Source organism: Arvicanthis niloticus, chromosome 12 (assembly GCF_011762505.2).
Source record: "Arvicanthis niloticus isolate mArvNil1 chromosome 12, mArvNil1.pat.X, whole genome shotgun sequence".
In the NCBI taxonomy this organism is placed as follows: Eukaryota; Metazoa; Chordata; class Mammalia; order Rodentia; family Muridae; genus Arvicanthis; species Arvicanthis niloticus.
Window position 1 is genome coordinate 51,223,813 of NC_047669.1, and position 13,401 is coordinate 51,237,213.

Genomic DNA, 13,401 nt, shown 5'->3' on the forward strand with positions numbered 1-13,401 from the left:
TGAAAAAGTCTTCCCCTCCTACCAGGAATACAGTTACATATTCTGCTTTGACTAAAGGCTTTGAGTAAAACCAATAAATATTTATCAGATTTCTGAGACATTTCTGAGTCTAAAATAGCTGACTTACATGAATTCTGTTTGGGTTGAACATTTTGAGTCACAAGTATGTTTTGAGAATTTTGGAAAGAAGAACAAAAAAATATTCCAGAAGTTGTAGGTGTTGATATATATATATATATATATATATATATATATATATATATCTAATGACTTTAGAAAAATCTTCCAACTTAGGATATTTTTATTTAAACTTAGTGACTAACAAAGGACCAATTTCTACCATCTGTTTCATTTACACCCAATTGTAGATTTTTCTCTCCAGTTTTCTCTTTAAATAGACATTCTATTTGGCACATTTTACTTAACTCCATGTCTTTGAGTGAAAAGTGCAGTTTGTCTGACTTTCTGTCAGACCAGTATTTATTCACAAATATCTGTTTTTGTTGTTTTCTTGCATGAAGTCATATAGCACATTCCCCAGGGAAGAGCTGGCTTATAGGTGGTGTGACATGCCAACTGGAATGTTGACAGTTTGGGGGTGTGCCAGGAGTTTTCATGATGGTCAATTTGTCGCTTGCCTTTAGATTTACTTTTATATTGATGGTTTTAACTAGTACATGAATTCTGAAAGGACAGAGGATTTCCTCTTCCTGTCTACATGTGCATATACTGAGTGTTAGTTAACAGTGACCATACCCGTACTTTGTAGCTGTGACCTTGTTGACTTATATGAAAGAGCCAGAGACAAACTTAAAACTAACCTCTATCCATTTGTAAGCTGTGACTCCAGTGTGTTTGTCTCTGTTCCTGCTTTAGGATTCTACATATTACAGCATCAGAACTGCCTGTCCTGATTCTGCTTCAGAATACCTTGGTAATTTATAAAATTATCGCAAAGTTCTTTTTCTAAGTTTGATCAAATTCGAGATATAAAACTTAAAACTTCAAGAGTGAGTAGTAAGACTCTACAATTCAAGATTTCCATTAACGTTATTATCTTCATAGCCAATGTTCAGCCTATATGACAATTGGAAAACAAACTAATTTTGGATTTGATTGTTTAAATAAGTTGCCACCTGAAGACAATATCACTGCACAAAAAAGGATTAGAATTGTATCTATTCATAAGATTAATTCTGTTTACTGACAAATCAAAACAAAACAAACAAATAAAATCACTTCTAATCAACAGCAAAATAAAAAGTGAAATAATTACATTTATATGCACTGACTAAGGATTTAATACAAAATGCATTACTGAATACCAATAGGATGTTTTAAAAAGTATTGTGTGATTGCAAGAAGAGGAACAGTTAGAAAAATCTTACAAAACAATATCCATTGTGCTTAAAACATGGGCCTCAACTATCTTTCTCTGAAACACAACCTTACATAAGCATACTCAAAATTGAAGAATCATTGACTTTTTACTCTATCTGAAATTATTAGCCAAATAAGGTGCCAAGATAAGAGTTCTCATTGATTTGTTCATATGCTCATAGCAGACTGATACATTTATCTTCCATGCATAACTCCTTCAATACAGAGCACAGAATCCATTTTAAACTATTCTAATATTTCAACAGATTCATAGTCGATTATGAAAACTGAAAATGATGTTTGAACAGTATCAAAATCTCACTTTTCTTGAACTTGTTTTAAGCAGTTCAGGACTGATACCATGTTTCAGGTTTCTATTTAGAGGAGAAGATACACAATAGTGTTCTTATGGCTCAGCAGATAAACACAATTGTGGAATCATTAGGACCTTAGTTCAGGTCCTATCACTCACAATGAAAGCCTTGTTTCCCCAAAACAAAAGGAACTGCAGATGCAAATGCTCTAATGTCCTATTCTTTCTTCAACATATGTAGAAGTATCTGCATCTGTATAACATAAATATAAACTTGCACATATACATAAACTATTGCATACATATATATAAATGTATGCATATACTTACACATACATTTACACATATACAACAACATACACATACACTCAAAATACTTATACATATACATACACTTACATATACTTATACACATACACATGAACTTACACAGACACATACACTTACACATATTTATACATACACATGCACCTACATATACTTATACACATACACATGAACTTACACATAGACATACACTTACACATACATTTGTGTTTATGCATACACTTACACATACACTCACACTTACATATATAATTATACAAAAACATATACATATATATCCATGTATTCTTACTTATATATTTATACATAAAGTTATACATATAGTTACATATATATGTACAATTACAGACATACAAATGCCTACCTATACATATTGTGTTGTAGGCTATTAAACATTAATGTTATGCCTATTATTAATTAAATGATAAAATACGGGATTGGTTATGAAATTGTATTGAAAATCTGTGTGTAATAGAATTTTTTTCTGTAGAGATAGGCAGACTCTTTAAAATAAGGAAATAAAAACTATATACTGTCTTCTATTTTTAGATGTTTCAAGCATCACCTTCCCTTACACTGTCATGAATTCACCACTTAGATTTACTGACTTAGACCCTTGAGGCTACCTTTTATATTTAAAAGTTAATGTTATAATTATGTCAATATTCAAACTGGAAACAATTTCTTCATTCTTACTGAAATCCTTCTTGCCCATATATGGGGATAAATGAGAGTCCTTCTAAGTGTCCATGACATTAGTTAAAATAATTATTATTTCAAATTATTATTTGCCAAGACATAATTTTTATATTTTAAAACACATTTGCTTTATTTTTTAGCATGTGTGTGGTTATGTGCACATGAATGTCAGGCTCTACAGGGGCTAGAAGAGGATGTGGATCCATTGAAGCAGGAATTACATGTGGTTCTGAGCCACCTGAGGTGAGTACTGGAAAGTGAGCTGCCCTCATACTCAGAAAGAGTAATACATGCTTTGAAATTCTGAGTTACATCTCCAGCTGAATTTCTATATCTTTATAAAAGAAATGCTTTTCAGTCTGGCCTACAGAGAGAGTTCCCAGGACCGTCAGGAATACACAGAGAAACACACTCTCAAAACTGAAAAAGAACAGAAACAACAAAAATGTGCTTTTGTTTTGTTTGGATTTTGAAAGCCGATTCTATTTTTATTACCATTACTGTGAATGATGGGGAAGGGTTTTAGTTCTATGGACTACTAAGATAACCAGGTGTGAAATTAGAAATTTAAGGCTACAAGATAATCTCATCTTAAATGATACACCAGTAAACTGCTAGTTACTGTAATATCCAAAAGATGATAGGTACAGAAAGAACACAGACAGAGATGCAAGAAAACATCAAGATCAAATCTTAAGATCAAGACACAATGGATTCAAAGAAAGTACCAGAAACCTTAAACATGATTATAAGAAATTTAAAGGTTATAAAACAAATAGGAATATATGTCTGATTAGGTGTTTCATGTTGTCATGATTGGCTTTATTCAATTTAATACAAGCATAGACATATCTTAAAAGAAGGAATATCAATTGAAGAATTGCCTTGATTCAATTGGCTGGCCTGTTGGCCAACCTATTGACTGCTAAATTAACGTAGGGGAGATCGGCCTATGAGGAGCAGAGTCATTTCTGTCCAGGTTGATATGGCTCATAAAACAAAGATAAGTGAGCAAACTGGGCAGGAAGGGCAAGTTAGTAGAGTTGTACTAAGACCTCTTCTATCTACCAGTTCTTGCTTTTCTTTCCTGCCCAGGTTCAGTTATGATAGACTATAACCTGAAAGAGAATGTTTACCCGTGCAACAGACTTCATACTCAAACAGGGTTAGAGGGCATGTTAATATTTCTAACAATTGTACTGAAATTTGAATAACCCTGTTTTATTATGTTTGAATGTCTAAAGTCTCCAATGTCACTTACCAATAATCAGCTCTGAGTTTATGGAATTTGTGTCATTTGTTTGCTAGTAGATACAAAGTCTTCTTATTTCTCCACAGCTAGTCTGATTCTCACGATAAAACATTGTCTGGCCTCAAACTTGTGACAGTTCTCTTTTCTTACTGACTTTTGAATCTTGGGCTAGTACCCAGTCAATCTGTGTTTAAATAAAATATTCTCATAGAGCTCTCTGGATTTATCAATGTCAATTAAGTCCCTATCATGTTCTTTACTTGTTTATCGATTTAAACCATTTTTCTTGCACAATAATGCTAACGTGTTTATTTGCTTGTTTGTTTGTACACTACTGTCTACTTCTTAATAATTTTTCTCTAATTTGAAGAATTATGCAGAGATGTGTGCTCCTTCACTTTACATAGCACTCTATGTTGTAAACTTTCTTTTCTTCCTAACATACTTACTTGTTAATGTTTCATCACTGAAGTAAAGAACACAGTAGAGAAACATGAGTTCCAAAGTAGCTTGAAAAGCTTCACATGATTAGATTTCTTATTAAGGAAGTTACAAGTAAACCGTTGGAAATTACAAACTAAGAAGCAAAGAATAAATGTTTACTGTGTGTCAGATGTTGTTAATTGCTTTGCCTGTACTATCTGACTCAATCCTCAAGGCAATGCTCTAAGGTTGTTATTATTTCTACCTTAAGTCATTTAACAACAGAGGGCAAGAGAGTTCACATCTCCTTGTTGAGGAAACATTGAGCTAAGACTCAATTCTGTGCCATTGTAAAAGCTACTGCATCTCTCCTATTCCATGAATTTTATGGGCTGATAATTAAACTGGAATAAAATAAATTCACAAAGTAATAATATACTATGTTTTTAAGAGTTTAAATAGAGAAGAATAGAGAAGGAATAGAATACTTATGGGAAGACAATTCTCTTGCTCACTTCATTGCAGATTTTGAGCATATGTTATGTGGCAACCAACATGGAAAGTTCCATTGTTACTACTAGTTTTTGAAATAAAAAATCAATTGATTTTGTGAAATCTTGAAGGGGTTTGGAGACCATGTATTTGATGAGTAAACATCAAACTAAATTACCACCAAGCTCAAAGGAAAACCAGAACAGACTGAGAAATTATAATATATTTATATGTGGAAAGGAGTGGAGAAATGAGAAGATTAATCAATAAAGCTTTTTAAACCTTTTCTTCTGATAATGTTATGATGTAGGAAATTATATATTATCCTATAATAAATTATAAAACATAGGGTACACCAAGGGATGATGAATTGGTCTTAAACTGAATTTTGGTCAAAAAGAAGTTATTAGTATTGAAGGAGAAAGAGAATATCTGATCTACTATCAATCAAATTTTAGAATGTTGAAAGGGATTCATTCTATCCAAATAATTCCACAGAGAAAAAAATGGTTTACATCCAGAGGAGCAAAATAATTGCTTTCATAATCTATCTATGGCAATTATATAATTGTCACTTTCTAGGAGAGATATGATTAAAAATAAGCATTGAGATATTCAGACAGAAAATATAATGTTACTAGTATCAATCAATGGGCTTTAGAACAAATGAGAAAAATAGGAAAAGAGGAAGAGAGGGAATAAATTACAGAAAGATGGAGGGAGAGGAGAAAAGAAGATAACTTTAGCCCGTGTTCTGTTCACAATTAATCTTCTACTATCATAATATTTGCATGATATTTTGCATACCAAATAGCTTCAAGAATTTTAGTGGATGATTTATAAGGAAGCCGCAAATCAACTGATGTCCTTTGGAACACATTACATGTCCTCCCTGAACTGTGAGTTAGTGTTGTGAATATGAAAAATATAAAGTAATATAGAATATGACCCTTGCCTTCAAGAGGCTAATAATGCTTTGTAGAAAGAAAAAAAACATGCAGATAGTTACAGAATATTCATGGGCTCAGCTGTGAAACTGGATTATATATACAATATAAGAGAGTAAAATAAGGAAAGGTCAATGTCAGTAAAAGTAATCAAAAGAAGTACGCAGTGAGGTAGATAGGACTTATTCCAGGTCACGAGAAATAAGTAAGATTTAGATAAACAAAAAGGGTGAGAGAAAACCACATTAGGTGATGCAAGTATTCAGTGCTTGCAGGTGACAAAGGGCAATGGTAGGAGAATGTTAATGCTGCCTCAGGTAGCTGAAATCATCAGAACACAATCAATAGAGAGTGCACAAAAACCCTCAGGAAGAGGGAAAGGGTAGCTGTGGCAGATATTCTGACTGCTTGCAACATTAGGAGCAGCAGATCGACCAGATGGGACTACAGAAGCCAGGGATGGGGTGGATCTTTTTTAAAAATAGGCATCAAGCTACCCATTAAATTGAGAAGCTGAGCCCAGGACTGTGACAGGTTTTGAAAAGAATGGGCGGAAAGAAACATAAGCCACAATTTGGCTTTTCAAAGCCACACATGCACAAACAAAAAAAATATCTTCCAATATGAAAGATGAGAATGTGAAGTTCTGAGTTTTTAAGTTGTTTTTTTTTTGCTCTAAATTTCTTTGAATTTTTGCACGTCATATTATTTGTTCTGTCAAATTATTATGTCTAATGTTTGAATGTTTAATTCACAAAGTGATTTCATAGCAATTAAAGTAAACATTAGGTTATTACAAATTTAACAATAATGCCAAGATCAGATAAATCTTTGAGATGATTGACAACACTTTCAATGGTTAAATTAACTCTTACACTCTTAATTTTATTTACAATATTATTTAGGTTTGTTTTAGGGTTTTGTTTTGTTTTTTTGTTTGTTTGTTTGTTTTATTTTGTTTTGTTTTTGTCTTTGCACGACCCTACTATTCTTATTGGTTAAATTGAACTCATTTCTCTGAAGCCATTTACTAATTTAGAATTACATCTCTCTTATGCACTTGATTAAAAATTAATCTCTGAGGCAAGAGATATGGCTCAGTGATTAATATTATGACCATTACATAGGTCCAGAGGTGTGTTCCTAGCCCTCAAGTTGAACAGTTCATAAGAACTTATTACTCTAGTTTCAGAGTACCTAACACCCATTTCTGTCATCCAGGGACACCTGCCTTCAGATTTATACAGTCCTGCTCTCTCTCTCTCTCTCTCTCTCTCTCTCTCTCTCTCTCTCTCTCTCTCACACACACACACACACACACATATAATATATATTATATAATATATATATACCACATACATAGACACACATTAAACAAATAACAAAAGTAAATACTTAAAATTAGATCCTGGTTAAATAGTATAGCTATACTGCATTATTTGTACATCTATTCTATGTAATTTGTAAGTAAGCTAGAATTTTATCAAGACTTTCAACCTTATAATAGATTTTTATACAATACATATGAGTGAGTAAACTAGTCACTGAAAAAAGGTAAAATGGAGCAATAGATCATGGCATATAAGATTAACACATTATTTCTCCAGCTTTAATTATCTTAATGTTTGAAGGCATTTTTCATTATGTAAAACAAAGTGAATTGCCATCATTAAAGTATTTCTGTTTGGTAGTTTGAAAAAGATTATGCATGCAAATATTAGACAGATTTGAAAAAATATTCTTTGTTAATTCCATGCTTTCAAAAACAAGTTGATTGCATTATATAAATATTTTGGTATTATTTGAAAGAAAATAGCTGGTGTGGGAAATGGAATAATATTCCCTAAGGATGTCCTTATCATAATAATAAGAACTGAATGTGATACCATTGTGAAAGAGTAGCTGGAGGTTCTCTACTTAGTCTATCTATATAGACATAGGGGCAGCTTCCTTTCTGTTGATAGCTCTGATGTCCATGACGAGCTTCCAAATCTAGAGTCTTGTATCTATAACCCATAAGAGCTGAAAGGTTAGGACTCTGAGCATTCAAAGTCACAGAGGAATTATTTTAAATATCCAGTGCACAAAGTTTAGAATGCCAAATAATACTATATTCAACTCTTGTACTCTAGGGGTTAGGAGGTTCTCTTGAGGTTGAGTAATCTAGGCTTGTAAGGCATATAGTCTTATACCCTGCCTTCTCTTTTTCACTCTCTCAATGACTGCAGTTTCAGCTCGTCTGTATTTTCTCATCCTCACAACATTTTCACTTATTCTTACCTTCTAGCATTTCCTGATATTGGTTACTCTGGAACTTTTCAGCCACTTCTGTTTTTTCAAACAAACAAACAAACAAACAAACAAATGACATAAATACATCATTTCCCATATTACATTTCCTCCTTCAACTTCTTCTTTTGTCATCCCCACCCCATTTAACTCCTTCTCCTAGAAATAACTTGGAAGTTACACCCATGCTGCATTAACAAGACCCAAACAATAACAATACCCATGGACATGCTAACATGGCACTGGAAAATCTTGTGTGGTCCTATTAGTAGATGTAGAGCTACAAGGACCTACAGATCACATAGAGAGGGAGATTTAGTCATTTTTTAGGGATGAGTTGCACTGATAATTTCTTCAAATATAAGAAATTTATCCATAGGGATCTCTCTCTGGAATTCTTCAGTCATTTTTTTTCTGCTGCCATCTCTGCTGTCATTGGAGGCACTAAATATCTGCCTTTTTTCCTTGGGGTCAAATGTAATAAGAAACAAAATGAATATTTTAAAAAATCCATAATTATATCATACTTTTGCCACACTGTGAAGTTAATGCACAGGAGATATAATGCTAAAACTAACCTTCAAGATGGAAAGACTGGCAAGACACACTTTGGCTACTCCATTAAAATAACATGTCTAAGTCTTTGCTGGACTATAGAATCATTTCTAGAGCATCCTGAACTACAGAAAGACACAGTCACAAAATAAAAAAAAAAAAGCATGATCAAAACCAGTTAGGACACTGGAAAGATACCTCAGCAGGTAAGTTCATTGCCTCCTTTTCTTCTAGAGGACCTGGGTTCAATTCTCAGCATCTATACCATGGCTAATAAGGCCATCTGATACCCTCTTCTGGCCTCTGTTGGTATGAATGCATGTGGTGTACAGACAGGTATGCAAGTAAAACACTTTTACCTATGAAAATAGAATTAAAAATAGTAAAATCAGTAAGAATGGAAAATTTCCAGTATTTTATGTTTCTTATGTCTTACAACAGTTTATTTTATACTTCATAGATAACTAAAAGTCAGAAGCTCAACATTTTTCACCAATAAGAAACTATAACTATTTACGATTATGGAGATAAAGGTACCCGGATCATCCTTCAATATGTATATATATTGAATAATCAAACTATATTATACATATGTCTAATTACTATATGGCCACAAAGCAATTATTAAAAATGTTAAAAGGGCAATAATAAAAATCTAAATTATGAATCATTGTTGCACAGAACCCTGAGCCTTCACACTTTCTTGAGGTATTTTGTTTTGCCAGCAAAGAAACAATGAAAATTTAAGTAAAATTTTAAATTGATATTAGAAATAATAACCCCATGGTAAAATTATATAAAAAATGTCAAGTTGTGTCAAGTTGATAGGGACAAATTAAACTTTTATGTTAGTATAGCTATGTAGCTATACTATACATGTGGGTATTGCATTCTAATCACTGGGAAAAAGTTTGCAAGCTAAACATAAATAAGATTATGAAGACAGTAAAACTGGCCATATATTGTATACTGTATGGCAACTGTCTATGGCAGTTGTACATATATTTTATATTGTATGTCAACTTTGACTTTCCTCTAGAAGGAAAGGGGATGCTCATGGGATTGTGTAGATAAGATGTCATGTACTTGGGAAAATTAAAACATGCAACACTTAGGAGGATCCCTTCTCAATGCTTCAGAAGCAGAAAGTACCTTCTCTGGGTGGAGGCTATGCCTTTCTCAGTCTCTAAGAGATGTTGGAGCTGCATTAGAGAACTCTTGGCTGCAGTTTCAGTGAGTTGTCCTCAGTGCTGCGGTAGCAATTTTAGTGATGTATTTTCCTTTTGAGTCATCCAAGAATCTGTAAGTAATCCACAATTACCCCAATCAGAGCCTTAAATGATAGAAATGAGTTATGTCACAATTCAGACAGCTGTGAATTTGAAATTGATGCTAGATCTTACTGGAGTGTCCAAAGATGAATGTACTAATTCTTAAATAAAATCCAGTCATTTCTAGAACTTATTGGTGTTCTATGACTTGAAGAAACATTACCTAAGCTCTCACCCTATTTTCACATAATGGTTTTGTCTATTGTTTTTGTTTGTTTGTTTGTTTGTTTTTTAATTTTTTAAAATTTTATTTTATTTTATACTTATTCTTTTATACCTGTCTCACTGCACTCTTTCCAGTCATCCTTTCCACAAATCTTCCCCAGTCCCACACCCTTTCTCCTGACTGGGTGGGAGCCCTATTTTATATCTCCTCATGCTGACAGAGTCTGAATCACCAACCAAATGCATACACAGGATGGACCTAGGCATTATATCTATATCTATATCTATACATATCTGATATATATATATATATATATATATATATATATATATATATATATATATAATGCCTAGGTCTATCCTGTGTGCCTGTGTGTATGATATATATATATATATATATATATATATATATATATATATATATATATCAGATATGCTTGGTTTTTATGTAGGTCCCAAACAGCTGGAATGAGGAATATCCCAAAAGCTTATTACAATTTTCAGTACACATTTTCTCTAGAATTAATAGCCCTAATTACAGATCCAACAAAAGTAAAGTATATAAGCTGAATTCGTCCTCAAACCTCAGGTCTATTCAGGTGCTTTTGTGTAGCAAGGCCTGGCAATCTCTCAGGAAACACACTAAGGTTGACATTCATTATCCTTGAGCCGTCTATGCTCTAAGATCAAAAATTAAAAAAAATGGGACCTCATAAAATTGCAAAGTTTCTGTAAGGCAAGGGACACTGTGAAAAGATCTTTACCAATCCCACAGCTGATAGAGGGCTAATATCCAATATATACAAAGAACTCAAGAAATTAGACTCTAGACAACCAAATAACCCTATTAAAAATGGGGTACAGAGCTAAACAAAGAATTCTCAACTGAGGAAAGTCAAATAGCTGAGAAGCACCTAAAGAAATGTTCAGCATCCTTAGTCATCAGGGTTTTTTTTTCCTCTTCTTCTTCTTCTTCTTCTTCTTCTTCTTCTTCTTCTTCTTCTTCTTCTTCTTCTTCTTCTTCTTCTTCTTTTTATTTTTTACTTTCTAAAGAAAGTGCTTTTTCATTGGGGTATTTGTTATTATTCATATGCACATACACTGATGTCATAAATATATGTATAAGAAGTCAGTTTTCACATAGTTCATGTCCTAAAGGGATAGATGGATACTTACTTCGAGAAATCAACTCTGCTACCCAGTACACACTGCTTTCTAGATACACAAACTATACATTGTTAAAATAGAGTATGATGCCAAGTGAGGTTTAATGTTTACCCCTGCTCTTACACAAATTTTATGTTTGTGTGGTTGGGAATGGTGTATGATTGTGTCTTGACTCTTCTTATCAAAAACATAAATAATCATATATTGGTAACAATAATAATAGTAATAATAATGAAATTGCTTTCTTAAATTTGAGAAATAAAAAGAGGTACATAGAAGATTTTGAATACAGGAAAAATGGAAGGAGGAAATTATATAATTATATTTTAATAGCAAAGACTATTTAAAATAAGTTTATATAATGTATATATTTTGTAGCTTACTTTCTTTTTTTCTCATTTTTCTTCTATTTTGATGAAATATATTTGAAACTTATATTTGACAAAACAGAAACTCCTGTATAAGTTGATTTATTTTAAGTAATGTTATTAGTAACCATAATATGATCAGTATTTTTTTATTTTAACCTATTACATATATAATATGTGAAAAATTGTGTGGTAAATGCATTTATTTCTTGTTATCACATAGTTTAAATATTTCTCACAAATGCATTCGAGCTAAATAATGTTAGTCACATAAAAGGATAGATATACCCTTCTTATAAAGACCCTTTTTATACTCTAGGGACAGATTTGGATACAGCTCTCATAGTTTTAATTTTTTTTTCTTTTTTTTCCAAATTCATATAGAAGTGCCTTTATGCCTTGCTTGCTTGTATATGTGCACAACCAAATTTCTTATCTTGGTTTATGATGTTTGTAAGCTCTAGAGATACCAATGCTAATTTCATCTTTGTTACACTCTTGGATAATCTGCTTTGAGGCTTTGTGTGTTGCTGACATACAATGTTCTGATTGTACTTTTCTTTAGTCAAGCCTGTTTAATGTTGCTATCACTAAAGCTTGTTATCATTTATCCTGCTCATTCAGCTGCAAACTTCAATCCCTGTCCCTCATGCTCCCTGATGCCGGATGTCTGCAATGCTTTGTTTTTGTTTATTGGCATAAGCTCTTTTTCCCCCTTTGGGGAAGATCATAGCTCTCGGTTTTATGGGAAGAATCTTTTAATTTATTCTTTCATTTCAAAAATACAATAATCATTGCTAAGGAAAATAAAAACTGTGATGGCATCTTTCAATTGTACAATAATTAAAATGTAAAAATTGCTAGAGAAAGCCATTGGGAAAAAAACAAGCTTGTGCAATATGGAGGTACAATAATATATTACATAACCCAAGTAGACTGCATTAAAAAGTGCTCATAAATAAGAACTGTTAGTCAGGTTTAAGTAAAGAGTATTTAGGAATGAACATGTATTTTTCACCATGTATGGTCATGAGCTATAGAATGACATTAAATTGAAAATGAATAATATGTATCACAATTAGCCCTCCAGATAATTATGGATTTAAAATGTTAAGAAACCATCAGCTTGTGATGGTTTTGTCATTGAAAACTTGACAGAGAACATCACTACGATGATAGTGATATTAAAACCTACTGCACTTTCAATTGTACTAAGGCACAGTAGGTAACATCATATACAATATATAAGGCTTGCTAATTATAGCAAATGTAATTCTAATATTTTACACCCTTTTAATGCTATGCTTATTAAAGTAGAATGCTAGTTATAAAATCTATGTTGGCAGCAGCTTCATGTTTCTCTTTATCCTGATTGCTGACTAAATCACTTTCTCTTTTACTCAACTGAAGTGGACCAGCGGTTCTTTCTGGATTCACCTGGAACCCCCTTGCTCAAGAGGGAAATCCAGGAATAAGAAATGAAAAAAATCAAAAGCTAGAATCAGGAGGATACAGCTCCCAGAGCCTGCCACCTGCACATTGCTAGCCTTTCTGTGCATGTCCCTGCCAGGGAGCCAAAACCCAGCACCATTTTCCATTGACAGAATTCTGAAAGCCATACCTACGTTTGGCCCTAACACTCAATGTTATCTTGCAGATTTCTGTTACACAGTTCCCATAATGATAGGCTTCA